The sequence below is a fragment of the Orycteropus afer genome, unplaced genomic scaffold (assembly GCF_000298275.1).
Source record: "Orycteropus afer afer isolate SDZICR_OR568_19922 unplaced genomic scaffold, OryAfe1.0 scaffold00087, whole genome shotgun sequence".
In the NCBI taxonomy this organism is placed as follows: domain Eukaryota; kingdom Metazoa; phylum Chordata; class Mammalia; order Tubulidentata; family Orycteropodidae; genus Orycteropus; species Orycteropus afer.
The window spans coordinates 8,928,674-8,944,628 of record NW_006921674.1 but is presented as its reverse complement, the minus strand read 5'-3'; the positions used below and the strand labels follow the sequence as shown (position 1 = coordinate 8,944,628).

General features: G+C 40.0%; 1 protein-coding gene across 1 annotated transcript in view; it reads left to right on the top strand.

Annotated features, from left to right (window-relative positions):
• ASCC3 (activating signal cointegrator 1 complex subunit 3) overlaps positions 1–15,955 on the top strand; it is a 515,455-nt gene that overhangs the window by 194,062 nt on the left and 305,438 nt on the right. The window lies entirely within an intron of this gene.

The following is a 15,955-nucleotide window of genomic DNA, read 5'->3' as shown; positions in this document are numbered from 1 at the left end:
AAAGTTCAATGAAACAGAAAATAACAAATGCTGGTGAGGTTGTGGAGAGATTGGGACTCTCATACACTGCTGGTGGGACTGTCAAATGGTACAACCATTGTGGAAAGCAGTATGGCGATTCCTTCAAAAGTTGGAATTAGAAATACCATTTGACCCAGCTCTTCCATTAGTAGGTATATACCCTAAAGAAGTGATAGCCATGACAAGAACAGACATATGTACACCCATGTTTATCGCAGCACTATTTACAATAGCCAAAAGATGGAAACAACCTGGGTGTCCATCAACTGAGGAATGGATATCCAAACTATGGTACATACACACAGTGGAATACTATGCAACCCTAAAGAATAATGTAGAATCTGCACAACCCTGCACAATGTGCATGAACCTGGAGGACATTATGCTGAGTGAAATAAGTCAATCACAAAAGGACAGATATGGTATTAGTCTGTTATTGTAATAGTGAAGGAAATGTTTATCTATGGAAGGTCATTTTCTTTGTTGGTTACCAGGGGTGGGAGGGGAGGGGAGGGAATACTATTAGACAGAGATAAGTTCTGATTTGGGTGAAGAAAAGGGCAATGTACCAAATGTGAGTGATGAGTATAATGGCATTGAGGAAGAGAAAGACATAGAGAGGTACGTGGGAAGTACAGACAACAAAGGTGAACCCTTTTGCACATATAGTACAGCATGGTCAGTGAAGGCAAACACGGGTATATGGGTGGATAGATGGGTGCACAGGCTGAAATATTAGGTATGTATATGAAGTGGAGAGCGCACCAAAGAACAGGTATAGGGGTTGGCAGAAAGTGGCCCAATAGCTTTATGTGTATGATCTGAATTCCCAGGTGTATAATGGGGCTGACAAAGGCAAGGTTGTAGTCACTGCTTGGTCACAGCCAGCTACCCAGAGGGACTGAGTAGTTGAACCTGTGGGCTCAGGACCATAGTCACAGAGGACATCAAGCTCAATTGGCATAACATACTACACAGAACATTGTTCCATCTCCTACTCTGGCAAGTAGTGACTGAGATCTTAAAAGCTTGCAAGCTGCCATCTAGATGCAACAATGGGTCTCTTCTCATCCAGAGTCAAGAAGAATGAAGAAAACCAAAAATTCATGGAAACGACTAGTCCTAGGAACTGGTACACCATCCAATCTGTGGCCTATACGACTATGAGACTAGAAGAAATAGATGGTACTCGGCTACTACCGTCAACAACTTGCAAGAGGATCTTTGTAGGAAATCCTGGATAGACAGGGAGAACAATGTGGAATAAAACAAAATCATTTGGAGGAAAAAAAAAAAGGTGGGAAACAGGTTTGCTGGCCTGAGGGAGCCTGGTGGAACCACTGAGACTATGGGCCCTAGCTGCCCTTTAGGTCTGGAATTGAAAACACACCTGTGGCTTCCAGCCAAACAATAGATAGGCATACCAGTTGGGCATTTACCTGAGGTAGATGCACTCCTTGGAGAGAATAAGCATGAGAGAAAAAAGGGTTGCTCAGGCACAGGGAGACAGCTCAGGGGGTAGGAGTGCATGGAGAGATGGATGCAGGGAAGAGGTAACTATTTGGGGGAAGTGGGAGGGGAGATGTTGCATTGTGCTAAATTGTGGTCAATGTCATGAGACAAAGTATGTGTGAACTGCTCTATGGAAAGTGTATTTGCGCTGTAAATTTTCACCCAAATCACAAGAAAAAAAATAAATTTAAAAAAATTTAAAAAAAAAAGAAAATGAATGTCAGAAGAAACTCTGAAAATTACCCATGAACAGAGAGTTGTTTGTTGTTATATGCCTTTGAGTCTGCCCCAACTCATAGCGACCCCTCCTTGGGTTTCTGAGGCAGTATCACTACAGTAGTAGATTTCCCAACCTTTCTTCCAAGGTGTGGCTGGTGGGAATGAACCGCCAGCCTTCTGGTTAGCAGTCAAGTGCCTTAGGCACTATGCTACAGCTAAAGCAAATGGAAGAAATGACTAAATAAAAAAGCTGAACAGAAGATTTCAAAGAGCAACTTGTTAAGACAGAGTCAATTATTATGATAAAATGTGCAAAGACTTGAAGTTAAAAAACCAAAAGGGAAGAACATGCTTGACATTTCTCAAGCTGAAACAACTGAAAAACAAAATTAAGCCTCAGATAGCAATATTGAAAGATTAGATGGGTAAAATACTGAAATATGCAAGAAACATCAAAAGAAGATAGAAGGAATATACAGAGTCACTGTACCAAAAAGATTTGGTCAGTGTTCATCCATTTCAGGAGGTAATATATGATCAAGAACCAGTGGTGTTCAGGGAAGAAGTCAAAGCTGCACTGAAAGAAGTGGTGAAAAACAAGGCTTCAGGAATCAACCGAATACCCATTGAAATGTTTCAATAAATGGATGCTATGCCTCTCTATGCCAGGAGATTTGGAAGACAGCTACCTGGCCAACTGACTGGAAGAGGTCTTTATTTGTACCCATTCCAAAGAAAGGTGATCCCATAGAGTGTGGAAATTATTGACCATTACCATTAATATCACATGTGAGTAAAATCTTACTTGAAGATAAATCAAAAATGGTTGCAGCGGTATATTGACAGAGAACTTCCAGAAATGTAAGCAGGATTGAGAAGAGGACGTGGAATGAGGATGTTTAATTGCGTTTTATTGACTATGCAAAAGCATTCAGTTGTGTGGATCCTAAGAAATTCTGGATAACATTGAGAAGAATGAGAATTCCACAACATTTCATTGTATTCATGAGGAACCTGTACACAGATCAGGAGGCTGTTGTTCGAACAGAACAAGGGGACACTGCATGCTTTAAAAACAAGAAAGGAGTGGGTAAGGGTTGTATCCTTTCACCATACTTATTCAGTCTCTACACTAAGCAAATAATCTTAGAAGCTGGCCTATATGAAGAAGAACGTGACATCAGGATTGGAGGAAGAATCCTTAACAACTTGGGATACGCTGATGACACAACTTTGGTTGCTGAGAGTGAGGATGACTTGAAACAGTTATGATGAAGATTGGAGTACAGTCTATAGTATGGATTGTTGTTGTTGTTATGTGCCGTTGAGTCAGACCCAACTCATAGCTACCCCTCCTTGGGTTTCCGAGGCAGTATTACTGCAGAAGTAGATTGCCCAGCCTTCCTTCCGAGGAAGTGGCTGGTGGGTTTGAACTGCCAGCCTTCTGATTAGCAATCAAGTGCCTTAGGCACTATGCTGCCAGAGCTCCTATAGTATGGATTACACCTCAATATGATGAAAACAGAATTCCCTACAACTGGACCAATAAGCAGCATCACAAAAATGGAGAAAAGATTGAAGTTATCAAAGACTTCATATTACTTGGTTCCATGATCATCGCCAATGGAAGCAGCAGTCAAGATATCAGACGACATATAGGACTGGGCAAATCAGCTGCAAAAGACCTCTTTCAAGTGCTGAAGAACAAAGATGTCTCCTTGAGAACTAAGGTGTACCTGACACAAGCCATGATATGTTCAGTCACCTCTTATGCACCTGAGAGGTGGACAGTGAATAAGGAAGACCAAAGAAGAGTTGATGCTTTTGAGTTGTGGTGTTGGTGATGAATGCTGAAAATACCATGGACTGCTAAAAAAAAACTAACAAATCTGTCCTGGAAGAAGCGCAGCCAGAATGGTTCTTGGAAGTGAGAATGGCCAGACTTAGTCTCACCTACTTTGGTCATGTTGTCAGAGGAACCAGTCCCTAAAGAAGGATATTATGCCTGGTAAAGTAGAAGGTCAATGAAAAAGAGGAAGGCCCTTAATGAGATGGATTGACACAGTGGCTACAATGATGGGCTCAGGTATAACAAGAATAGTGAAGCTGGCACAGGACCGAACAGTGTTTCGTTCTGCTGTACATAGGGTCACTATGAGTCGGAGACGAGTCACTGGCACCTAACATCAACAACAGCCAAATTCTGTATGCCTCTTGTGTTAGGTTCTAGAGAAGCAAAACCAGTAAAGTTTACAGAAAGAGAGAGAAAGAGAGATTTTTCTTAGGAAAATGGCTCACACACTTATAGAAGCTGGCAAGTCCAAGTTTCTTGGATCAAACGTCAAACTGGAGGCATTTTCTGACTTATGCAGCTGCAGCGGCTGATGAGCTCAAAGTTGTCAGGCAGTATACCAGCTATTGACTCCAACAAATGAGGAATCCAAGATCTCCAGGCTGAATGGTGGGTTGTTTCCTCACAGACAGTTGTAGGCAGCACAACAGGATCCCGATCCACAGAAGGGTGCCTCTTTTCCCAGGATGTCCATAAATATATTGGAAGCAGGCCATAACCTTAGGGAATCTCCCTTTCAGTGGATTGTCTGCTCAAAACATATACATCTGATCCCATCATGGGAATAACCCACATCACAAATCCTTAACCACACAGAATTGTGGGCCAGCCAGGTTGACACACAGCTTCAACTATTACACTCCACCTCTTGTCAACTTGCCAGTTGTACTCATCTTCTTAGCCATATATCATCTCTAAATAAGGACAATTATAAAGTCATATTTGCACCTAACATGATATGCTAACACATGTACAACCAAAGCACATTAACCTTATTTACATTTCACAGTTCATAACAGAAGGAAACAAAAATGTTCGATGTGCCTGTACAATGAAGAAATAAACAGTCATAATCCTCATTTCTGCAACTGGTCACATGGTCGTAGCTGATACTCAGAACTACCTTCTTCCACCACCCATTCTGTATTTCCCTTGCCCTCAGCAACCACCTCAACTGGTCATGGTTCTTTGCCTGATGAGGTGACCCAAACCTTCATTTCTGAAGGGTCTGGACCATTAGTAGTCATATGAGAATTGGGTTGCTGTCATTTTCCATTGACTTTTATCACAGAGCACGGTCGTACTAAGAGAAGTCCTAAAGAATCTCCTGTATTCCAGACATATTCTTCTTTACCTCCATTATGTAATGTCAATCCAGTTTCCCCTTCGTAATCAAGATCTATCACATCAGATAGTACAGTAATGCCCTTCTTTGTCTGTTGATCCAGAGGCATGAGGAAGCCAAAATGGCCAGGTGGCATTCTTAATTTCCAGTTCAGTGCAGTCAGTATTGTGTCTCCAGGTGGGAGTCCCTTTGGGACTAAGATTTCCAGACCTGCAGAGCATAGGGTAGCAGGGATAGGAAGCAAAAATTTTTTGAGTGAGTCACTAGGGTTAATAGTGAGTGGTACCACTCCTGTTTCCATCCCTTAGTTCCTGGACCCATGAATATTGGCTATTGGAGAAACAGCAGCATATATTGACTGGTTTAGAGCACATATAGCCTCCTAGAGAACATTGCCCCAATCCTTCAAGGTATTGCCACCTATCTGGCACCATAATTGTCTTTTCAGTAGGCCATTCCATCATTCTATCAAACTAGCTGCTTCTGGATGATGGGGAACATGGTCAGACCAGTGAATTCCATGAGAATAGGCCCATTGCCTCATTTCATTTGCTGTGAAGTGAATCCCTTGATTTGAAGCAATGCTGTGTGGGATACCATGATGGTGAATAAGGAATTCTGTAAGTCCACAGATGGTAGTGTGGGCAGAAGCATTGTGTGCAGGGAAGGCAAAGCCATATCCAGAATAAGTATCTATTCTAGTAAGAACAAAAGGCTGTCCTTTCCATGATGGAAGTGGTGCAGTGTAATCAACCTGCCACCAGATTGCTGGCTGATCACCCTGAGGAATGGTTCCATATCGCAGACTCAGTGTTAATTTCTGCTGCTGGTAGATTGGGCCCTCATCAGTGGCAGTAGCCAAATCAGCCATGGTAAGTGGGAGTCCATATTGCTGAGCCCATGTATAATCTACATCCCTGCCACCATGGCCACTTTGTTCATGAGCCCACTGAGCAATGACAGGAGTAGCTGGGGAAAAAGGATGGCTGGTTTCCACTGAATATGTCATCCTATCACCTGATTGTTTAAGTCCTCCTCTGCCAAGGTCACCTTTTGGTGGGCATTCACATGAAACACAAATGTCCTTTGTGTCCATTTAGAGAGATCTCTCCACATACCCCTCCCCCATACATCCTTGTCACCAATTTTCCAATCATGCTCCTTCCAAGTCCCAGACCATCTGGCCAATCCATTAGCCACAGCCCATGATTGCGTATACGATCACACATCTGGCCATTTCTTGTTCCATGCAAAGTGAACAGCCATATGTACAGCTCGAAGTTTTGCCCATTGGGAGGATTTCCCTTCCCCACTGCCCATCAAGGAAGTCCCAGAAAGGGGCTGCAGTGCCGCCATTGTCCACTTTCGAGTGGTGCCTCCATATCACGCAGAACCATCTGTAAACCAGGGACAAGTTTTCTCTTCCTCAGTCAACTGATCATAAGGAACTCCCCATGAGGCCATAGGTGCTGTGATAGTTGGAGCTGTGTGTCAACTTGGCTCTACCACAATTCTGTGTGGTTTGAGCTGTTGTGGTGTGGTTTTCCCATGATGGGATCAAATGACTATGTTTTGAGTGGCTAATCTATTGTAAGGGAGTTTCCCTAGGGGTGTGGCCTGCTTCCAGTATATCTGTAGACATCCTGGGAGAGGAGACATTCTTCTGTGGATTGGGATTCTGTTGTGCTGCCTACAGCTGTCCATGAGTGAATCCACCATTCGAACTGGAGATCTTGGATTCGTCATTCGTTGGAGCCAACAGCCGGTGTACTGCCTGCCAGCTCTGAGCTCCTCAGCCCCTGTGACGGCAAGATTCTGGAAAAACCTCCAGTTTGACGTTTGATCCAGAAACTTTGGACTTGTCAGCTTCTATAAGTGTGTGAGCCATTTTCCTAAGATAAATCTCTCTCTCTCTCTCTCTCTCTCTCTCTATATATATATATATATATATATATATATATATATATATATATATATATATATATATATATATATACACACACACATATATATATGAGCTTTACTGGTTTTGTTTCTCTAGAGAACCCAGTCTAACACAGGTGCAGACTGGGAGAGGGAAAGTAATGTGACTGGAATGGAGACTTTAGGCATTTGGGCCACTTCCTCATGCAACTTACTTGTGCCTTCAGGTCCTGTTTGATCCCGATCTCTGATATACCACTTCCATTTAATGATGGAGTGCTGCTGTGCACGTCCAACTTTATGACTCTCTGGGTCAGACAATACCCAGTTCATGATGGGCTTCTCAGGCCTCATGGTCACTTGGTGGCCCATGGTTAGGCATTCAGTCTCTACTAAAGCCCAGTAACAAGCCAAGAGCTGTTTCTCAAAAGGAGAGTAGTTATCTGCAGAGGATGGCAGAGCTTTGTTCCAAAATCTCAAGGGTCTGCATTGCAGTTCACCAATAGCAACCTGCCAAAGACTCCAAACAGCATCTCTGTCTACTATAGACACTTCAAACACCATTGGATCAGCTGGATCATATGGCCCAAGTGGCAGAGCAGCCTGCACAGCAGCCTGAAGCTGTTACAGAGCCTTCTGTTGTTCTGGGCCCCACTCAAAACTAGCAGCTTTCCGAGTCACTTGATAAATAAGCCGAAGCAACACACCCAGATGAAGGGTATGTTGCCTTCAAAATCCAAAGAGGCCTTCCAGATGTTGTGCCTCCTTTTTAGTTGTAGGGAAAGCCAGATACAATAACTTACTTTTCACTTTAGTGGGAATATCTTAACATGCCCCACACCATTGGACCCCACTTCTGGTACCAAATGTGTGAGGCTGGGTTCTCTGGAGAAGCAAACCCATAAAGCTTATAGAGAAAGAAAGAGAAATTTATCTTAGGAAAATGGCTTACACACAGAAGTTGGCAGATCAGGTTCTTGGATCAAACGTCCAGCTGGAGGCCTTTCCCAACTCACCCGGCTGCAGGGCTGATGAACTCAAGGTTGGCAGGCAGTTTACTGGTTACTAACTTCAATGAATGACTAATCCAAGATCACCAACCAGGCTGAATGGTGGAGTGTTCTCTCACAGACAGTTGTAGGCAGCACAACAGGATCCCGATCCACAGAGGAGTGTCTCTTTTCCCAGGATGTCCATAAGTATATTGGAAGCAGGCCACACCCCTAAGGAAACTCCCTTTCAGTGGATTGGCTGCTCAAAACATATACATCCAATCCCATCATGGGAATAACCCACATCACAATTGCTTAACCACACAGAATTGTGGTCTAGCCAAGTTGATGCACAGCTCCAACTTTCATACCTACTGGTTAGTTGTCTTCATTTATTATGCTCAGGGGTCATAATTTTCTTCAAGTTGGGAAAATTCTTAGCCATTATTCCCTCAAATATTACCTTTATTTTTTCTTTTCCCTCCTTCTAGAGCACCTGTTGGATATATATTAACGTTTCTCCTTCTATTCTCCATTTATTTTTTCTTTTGTATTTTACATCCGTCTTTTTGCAGCATTGTATCATGACATATTCCTCCAAGTATATCATCTAAATTATTAGTTACTTGAACTTCAGCTGTATCTAAGCTGTTGCTTATCTCATTCATTTGATCTCTTTTCTCTTTATAACATTATATATATATGTATATCTATCTTTGGTTCCTTATCAGAACAACCTGAGCTTTATCTTATTAACCTGTCTTTGTCTTATACCTAGTATTCATTCTTTTATTTCTGTTAATAATTTTAGTATATTAAACTTTTCTCCTATGCTATCCAGTATGACAGCCACTCATTGATGTTGTGTGCCCTTGAGTCTATTCTAACTCATAGCAATCCTGTATGACAGAGTAGAATTTCCAAAAGATTTCCTAAGGTGTAATCTCTACAGTAGCAGATTGTGAGGTCTTTTCAATACTGTGGAGAAACTAAAGGTTTTGAATGCCGACCTTTCAGTTAGCAGCTGAGCACTGAACCTTTGTACCACCATGGTTTCATATATACACTAGACCCCTCTAACTGTTGAACATTTGAAATGTAGGCGTTACAATACAATGTGTTGTAAGTAAAAAACAGCAAACCAGGTATTTGAAAACTTAATATAAAGAGAACCAAAAACCAAACCAACTGCCATCAAGTATATTGACTCATAGACTGTATAGGACTGAGTAAAACTGCCCAATAGGGTTTCCAAGGAATGTAAACCTTATAGAAACAGACTATCTCATCTTTCTACCATGGACTGGCTGGTGGGTTCAAACCACCAGCCTTTTGGTTAGCAGTCAAATGCTTTAACCAGAGCTGTGCCACCAGAGATCTTAATATAAAGAAGAGAATGTAAACGATCTCATCAGTAATTTTTAGATTGGTTACATGTTGAAATGATAATATTTGAGATATATTCATTTGAGTATAGTATTAAAATTAAAAACTGTTTTCATTTTACTTTTTAAAATTACATATGTAGCTTATATGTTTCTATTGTACGATATTGCTGTGGATTATTATAAAACAAGGAAATCATGAAGATGAGCTACATGAGAGCTTCTGCTAAAATAAAAACTTAAAATTTACTTTGAAATACTCACAATTAGATGCTTTGCCTATTAATTTCAATATTTTTATGTTATCCTTGTGCTTTTGTGAGAAAGAATAATTGTTTGTTTGTTTCTACCCTTTTCTTAGTATTTGTTTGAATTATTTTTTTTTCCACTTATAATGAATCTCATATCAGAACATACTTGGTACTTTTTCTTTCCTGGCTTTTTGAAAGCAGGTTTATAAAATACTTACTGAAAGACAGCAAATTAATCATAAATTCACAAAATGTGCTTTCAAGGACAAAGCCTTATTGATTTGTTTTCCAAATAATATCAACTAATGGTAAATCTTCTTCTGTAATGTGCAGAAGCATGTTTTGAAAACTCATTTATTTCCTTCCTTTTTTTTATTTTCCTTTTGTATACTTACAAATTTATATACTACTTTATGGACTCTATCTAAACTTAAATTTTGTGGGACAGATATATCTATTTCTTTTAATGTATAACTTTACTGAACAAATGTTTATATTGATTCAGAATACAATAATCTACTTATATGGGGTTGTTTTAAATTTATACAAATACTTTGAATTTGTAAAGAGGAATTAGTTTACCTAAAGTTTCAGTTTTCATTCTTTTAAACAGGAGTAAGAGAATCCCTTGTCTAAAGAATTATATATATTTCATAGTTTTTTTTTTAAATCCTCAAATATGCCCAAGTAGAAATCCAAAAAGATGAGAAAATAGACTCATTTCTATCCTGCTTATAGAATGAGTTTGTATGTTATCAATACCAGTTGCTATGGAAACCAAAACCAACTCACTGCCATGGAGTTGGATCTGACTCATAGTGACCCCTCCTTGGGTTTCCAAGGCAGTATCACTATGGAACGAGTTTTCCCATCTTCCTTCTGAGGAGTGACAGGTGAGTTTGAACACCAGCCTTCTGGTTAGCAGCCAACTTCCTTAGGCACTACACTACCAGAGCTGTGGAGTCTTTTCCAAATCAAGGTGTGACCCCTTGTGTGTCAGTAGAACTGTGCTCCACAGGCTTTTCAGTGGCTGATTTTTCAGAAGTAGATCTCCAGGCCTCTCTTCCCAGGTACCTCAGGGTGGATTCAAACTCCAGTGTTTTGGTTAGTAACCAAGCATGTTTACCATTTGCCCCACATTTTCTGTTAATGCCTGTAAGCAACATTTGAGTGAGGTTGTACTGTATACCCAAGTACTTGGACTTTCCTGAAGTATATGTGTACCGTGTATCTCAGTAGCCAAGGAGAAATCTAGCATTGGAGGGCTGCTAGTTTAGGTACAATAACTTGAGTTTACCAGCATGATGCAAGCAAGTTTTGACTAAAGCTAGTTGTAAATAAGCAGTACATTAAAAAAAAGATGAAATAATTAAAATACTTTGCATACATGTCTTTCTGTGGATCCCTTTATTAGGATATCAAGAAGGTGAGAATGATATAAATATTTCTTGATTTTAAAAAAGTGATAATATTGTATAGTCTTTTGCAAAATATTAGAAATATTTTTACATGTATTTTCCCATAAAGGAATTTAAATTAATTAACTTGCTAAATCCGCACAACCTCTAGTTCATAATGCATGTTATTTCAAATCATAGTTACTTTTTATTACCTCAGAAGTTTTCTAACTTTTTCTCAGGTAAGAAATACTTTTTCAATCAAACTGTTCAAATAAAGCCTAAAACTAAAAAAAATCAAACTCACTGCCGTCAAGTTGTTTCTGACTCATGGTGACCCCTCCTTGGGTCTCTGAGGTGGTACCTCTGTGGAAGTAGATGGCCCAGTCGCCTTTGGTGGAGTGGCTGGTGGGTTTGAACCGCCAGCCTTCTGGTTAGCAATCAAGTGCCTTAGGCACTACGCTACCAGAGTTCCCACCAGAGCTCCTAGTATGTGGTAATATAAAACCAGATGTGATACAGCACACAGAGGAAGGGATATTATAGGGTCATAGGACTAGAGAATGCCACCCACAGTCTACCCCAAAGCCCTTCTTGTAAAATGTGCCCTGAGGGACGTATACACAACCCTTAGGACTCAGGTGTAAATGGTTCCGAACTGGATGATGCTGATCATATAAATTATTCACCTTAACAACAGTTTGCATTATAATTTAAAATGAGAAGTTTGTGTGTGATTTAAATGGTACTTTTTGGGCAAATATTAACTTTTTGTATTGCTAATATGAAGTCGTTGGATGGTACAATGGCTAATGCACTCTGTGCTAACCAGAAGATTGGTTCCAGTCCTGCTAGAGGCACCTCAGAAGAAAGGGCTAGCAATCTGCTTCAGAGAAAAACAGCCATTGAAAACCCTGTGGAGCACAATTCTTTTCTAACACATTTGAGATCTCTGTCAACTTCACAGCAGTTAGTTTGGCTTGGTCTTGGTATTACTATAGAGAATTTGAATAATTCATGTGATAGAGTGGACAAACCTATAGAATTCTATACCCTACAAATAGAAGAATTGTGGTCAATTCATTTCTACATGGATAGTTTATGCATAAAACAAGAAATTTAGAGAGAAATTCTGTAACACAAAATGAAACTACACATACGTGTGTGTGCACCTACTGCTCACTTAACAATGCTCTCATTATCCAACGTTTCACATTTATGACAACTTTGAAAAAATTCTCAAGTGGCATCTCTTATGGTCTGGGGCTACCCCAGACAATACACCAGAGTCCCTGGCAATGACCAAGCCACATGAGGGATGATGACCGACTAGCCAAGATATTCCTCAGGTTTGTCTGTGACATCTCAGTCCAACCATGGAGAGAACAGGGCAATGACCCGGGTAATACAAGGTTGCAGGCAAGCAGAGGGAGACCAGGCAGGAAGGTTGGAGGAGGGAGCCAGGAAGGGGAGGAGGAGAGGAAAGGGGACTGCACAGGGCTTTGAACTAGGGTGGATGGGAGACGAGTGGGTCTGCCCAGGGCAGGTGCAAGGAGGTGGCAGGCAACACATGACCACCACCGCTACTCCTGATCTCCACAGGCTGTGCCATAGGGGGAAGGTAGGTGGGACAGGGGCATCTGTTTTGCACTGAAAACAGGGCTCAACCCCTGACTCTTGTATAACACCAATTTAGCATCATAACCTGGTCTTTGGAACCTAACCATGTTGATAAGTGAGGAGTGGGTATATTTATTATATATACTCTACTGTTGTATATATGTTCAATGAAAAATTAAAACCCAGCTACTTAAAAGTAATGAATAATCTTCTGCCACATAGACGTAAGTCAGTGATCAAAGAAGAAAGGGAGGAAGGGAGTATGGAAGAGGGGGATGGGGAAGGTGAAAGGCAAATCAAGTCTTTGTCAGCAGTCTTTTAAGAAAGTAATGAAATAAAGATATTGTATACCAGAGCTTTCTGATACAGTCAGATATAAATCAGAGTGGAAAGAATATAAAAAACTTACAAATTAAAATTTAAATGTTAGATAAATTTTCAGCAAAATATGCCAAAGAAAGTTGTTGTTGTTGTTGTTGTTGTTAAAGTACATGGAAAAAAAGCAAAATTGAAAACAGTTAAATACAAAATGGTGAAATAGTAGAATTAGTAGTATTTCTGAAAACTAGTTCTTTCAAAAAATTAAGTAGAATAAAGAAATCTAACAATTCTAATCACAAGTAGGAAACCTATGAGTAAACAAAATTAGGAATGATAACTTATTACAAAATGTATTGTTGTTGTTGTTGTTATGTGCCATCGAATCAAACCCAACTCATAGCGACCCCTCCTTGGGTTTCCGAGGCAGTATCACTACGGAAGTAGGATTGCCCAACCTTCCTTCCCTGGAGTGGCTGGTGGGTTTGAACCGCCAGGCATGTGGTTAGCCACTATGCTACCAGAGTTCCAATATATAGAAACTTGAAAATACAAGAATGCTGTAAACTGTTATCATTGAATTAACCAGAAACAGAAGACAAAAAAACATAACTGAAGGAAAATTGAATGCTATTAAGTGTTCATTAGCAATAAATTGTATAATAAGCTCCTTGGTATGCTCTGTCTGTCATGATCTGGTCTCCACGTCATTTTCTAACCGTATCTTCTGCCATCTCGCTTCCCCAACTCAAGCCACTAGTCCTGCTAAATGTATTTCCTTAAGTCAGGGCTTCTAACCAGTTCATTCCAGTTTAACCTCTTGCTGAGAATTTGCATTTCCACCCCATATATACTGAATCAGAATCTACATTTTAACAAGATCCCTAGGTGATTTTTATACATAAGAATTACCTGGGATCTATAAGAATCACCTGGGGATCTTGTTAAAATGTAAATTCTGATTCAGTGTATCTTGGGCAGAAACAGAATCAATCAGTAGGAAGTCCTACCTAAACACCATTCTTTCTTCCTTAGCTCCTTGCCTTTTAATCTGCTATTCTCTCAGCTTAGAATATCAGTAACCACTATGTCAAAATGCCTTCCCGGACTGTTTTGATTCTCTGGTGCCACTCTAACAGACGTACCACAAATGTACAGCTTTAGCAACAGGGATTTGTTCTCTTACAGTTTAGAAAGCTAGAAGTCTGAGTTGGAAGTGCCAGCTCTAGGGGCTGGGTAGAAGTCCCTTGACCTTGGGCTTCAGCTTTGCCTCTTGCTCCTGGCCCACTGGAGCCGGAGGCATCTCAACTCAGTCAGCTGATGGCTGCTGACGCTGGCAAACCCAAGGTGGACAAGTAAAATGGCACAGTCCCAAGATTATCACACAACACGGCAGGCCACTGGTTCAAGCCCAGGAACAGTCTTAAGATCAGTAGACAGCATGGCAAGCTGCTGAATGAAGACTTGGCTACATGCAGGGTCCAAGCATGCCAAAAAAGCTGCAGAGACTTTCTCAATGCTTCTTCTTATAGACTGGAAGCAGACCACATCCCTAAAGCAGCTAGTCACCTACTCCAATACATTTCACCATGGGAGTTGATGAACCAATCTCATCATGGGGAAAACTACATCCAGTTGCCCAGCCACTCAAAACCAGGCCCAGCCAAGTTGCCACACACCTACCCCAATGACTTACCCAAGTTTAAGTAATATTTTCTTTTCATTGTTTTTAGAAGATGCTACTATTGATAGTAAGCAGCTCTGGTGGTGTAGTGAGTAAGGCATTTGGCTGCTAACCAGAACATCAGAGATTCAAACCCACCAGCTGCTCCATGTGGAGGAAGATGAGGCAGTCTCCTTCCATAAAGATTTATGGCCTTGGAAACCTAAAGGGGTCACTATGATTCAGAATTGACTCAATGGCAGTGTGACTACTCGTAGAACACATTACATTATTTTTTGTGATTATTTACAAATAGATTCTGAGCCCCTACCTCTACTGGCACTATTCTTGTTATTAACAGCTTAACAAATGATTAGTGAACAGGTTAATTAATGTTATCAATCATGTTTCAAAACAAAATTGGAACATTACACTACATTAATGAAGACAAGCAAATGGCTTCATACATTTTTAGGTTGTTGTTGTTGTTGTTATGTGCCGTCGAGTCAGCCCTGACTCATAACGACCCCTCCTTGGGTTTCCAAGGCAGTATCACTACGGAAGTAGGATTGCCCAACCTTCCTTCCAAGGAGTGGCTGGTGGGTTTGAACCGCCAGCCTTCTGGTTAGCAGTCAATTGCCTTAGCCACTATGCTACCAGAGCTCCTTATTTTTAGATAGTTTGTAATTTTTTCCCCACGTTTCAGTTATTGTTCCTTACAACCAAACTTTCACTTATATGACTATTGCTATAAAATATTTTCATCTAAAGTGACTAATGATGATTTGGAAAAACTGTTTGTGATGATGGAATAAATAATTATGTTTTGGTACTGAAGAATTAATCTGTTTTACTGAATTATGATATTGTCTCCTGTATGTTACTGTGATGTACTAAAGAGAATACTGTGCTGTAGGTAAAGAATTATAGATTAAACAAGCAGACTATAATAAGGGTTTCATAAGTAGGTCCTCAAGACTTAAATAAACTTTAGTTACCTGGAAATAATTTTTCATTAATTATATATATTATATTATATTCATTAATTATACATATATATATAATATATATTATAGCTGCAAATATTTAAGTATTAAGTGATTGCCATCACTTCTAATTTAAATTTGTAAAACACTAGTGGTGTCCAACTTAGTGTCTTTTGAATATTTATCTTTAAAATGAATTTGAAATTATTGGACTTCAGAATAAATAGTGTATATATTTTTAGCTTCTGAAATTATAAATTGGTAAAACTTACATTAAAACCTAATCTGTCATTTGTTACATTTTCCAAGGAAAACATTTAATAAGATTTTCTAGTTTCAGAATTGTACTGAAATTACATTTATACTTATTTTATATCATCCTAGATGCCTGGTTTAGGCCAGTTTTCATATTTGCAGCCCCCCTTTTAGACTATGTGCTATTATTCTGTATTTCTTTGTGGATCTTCTTTT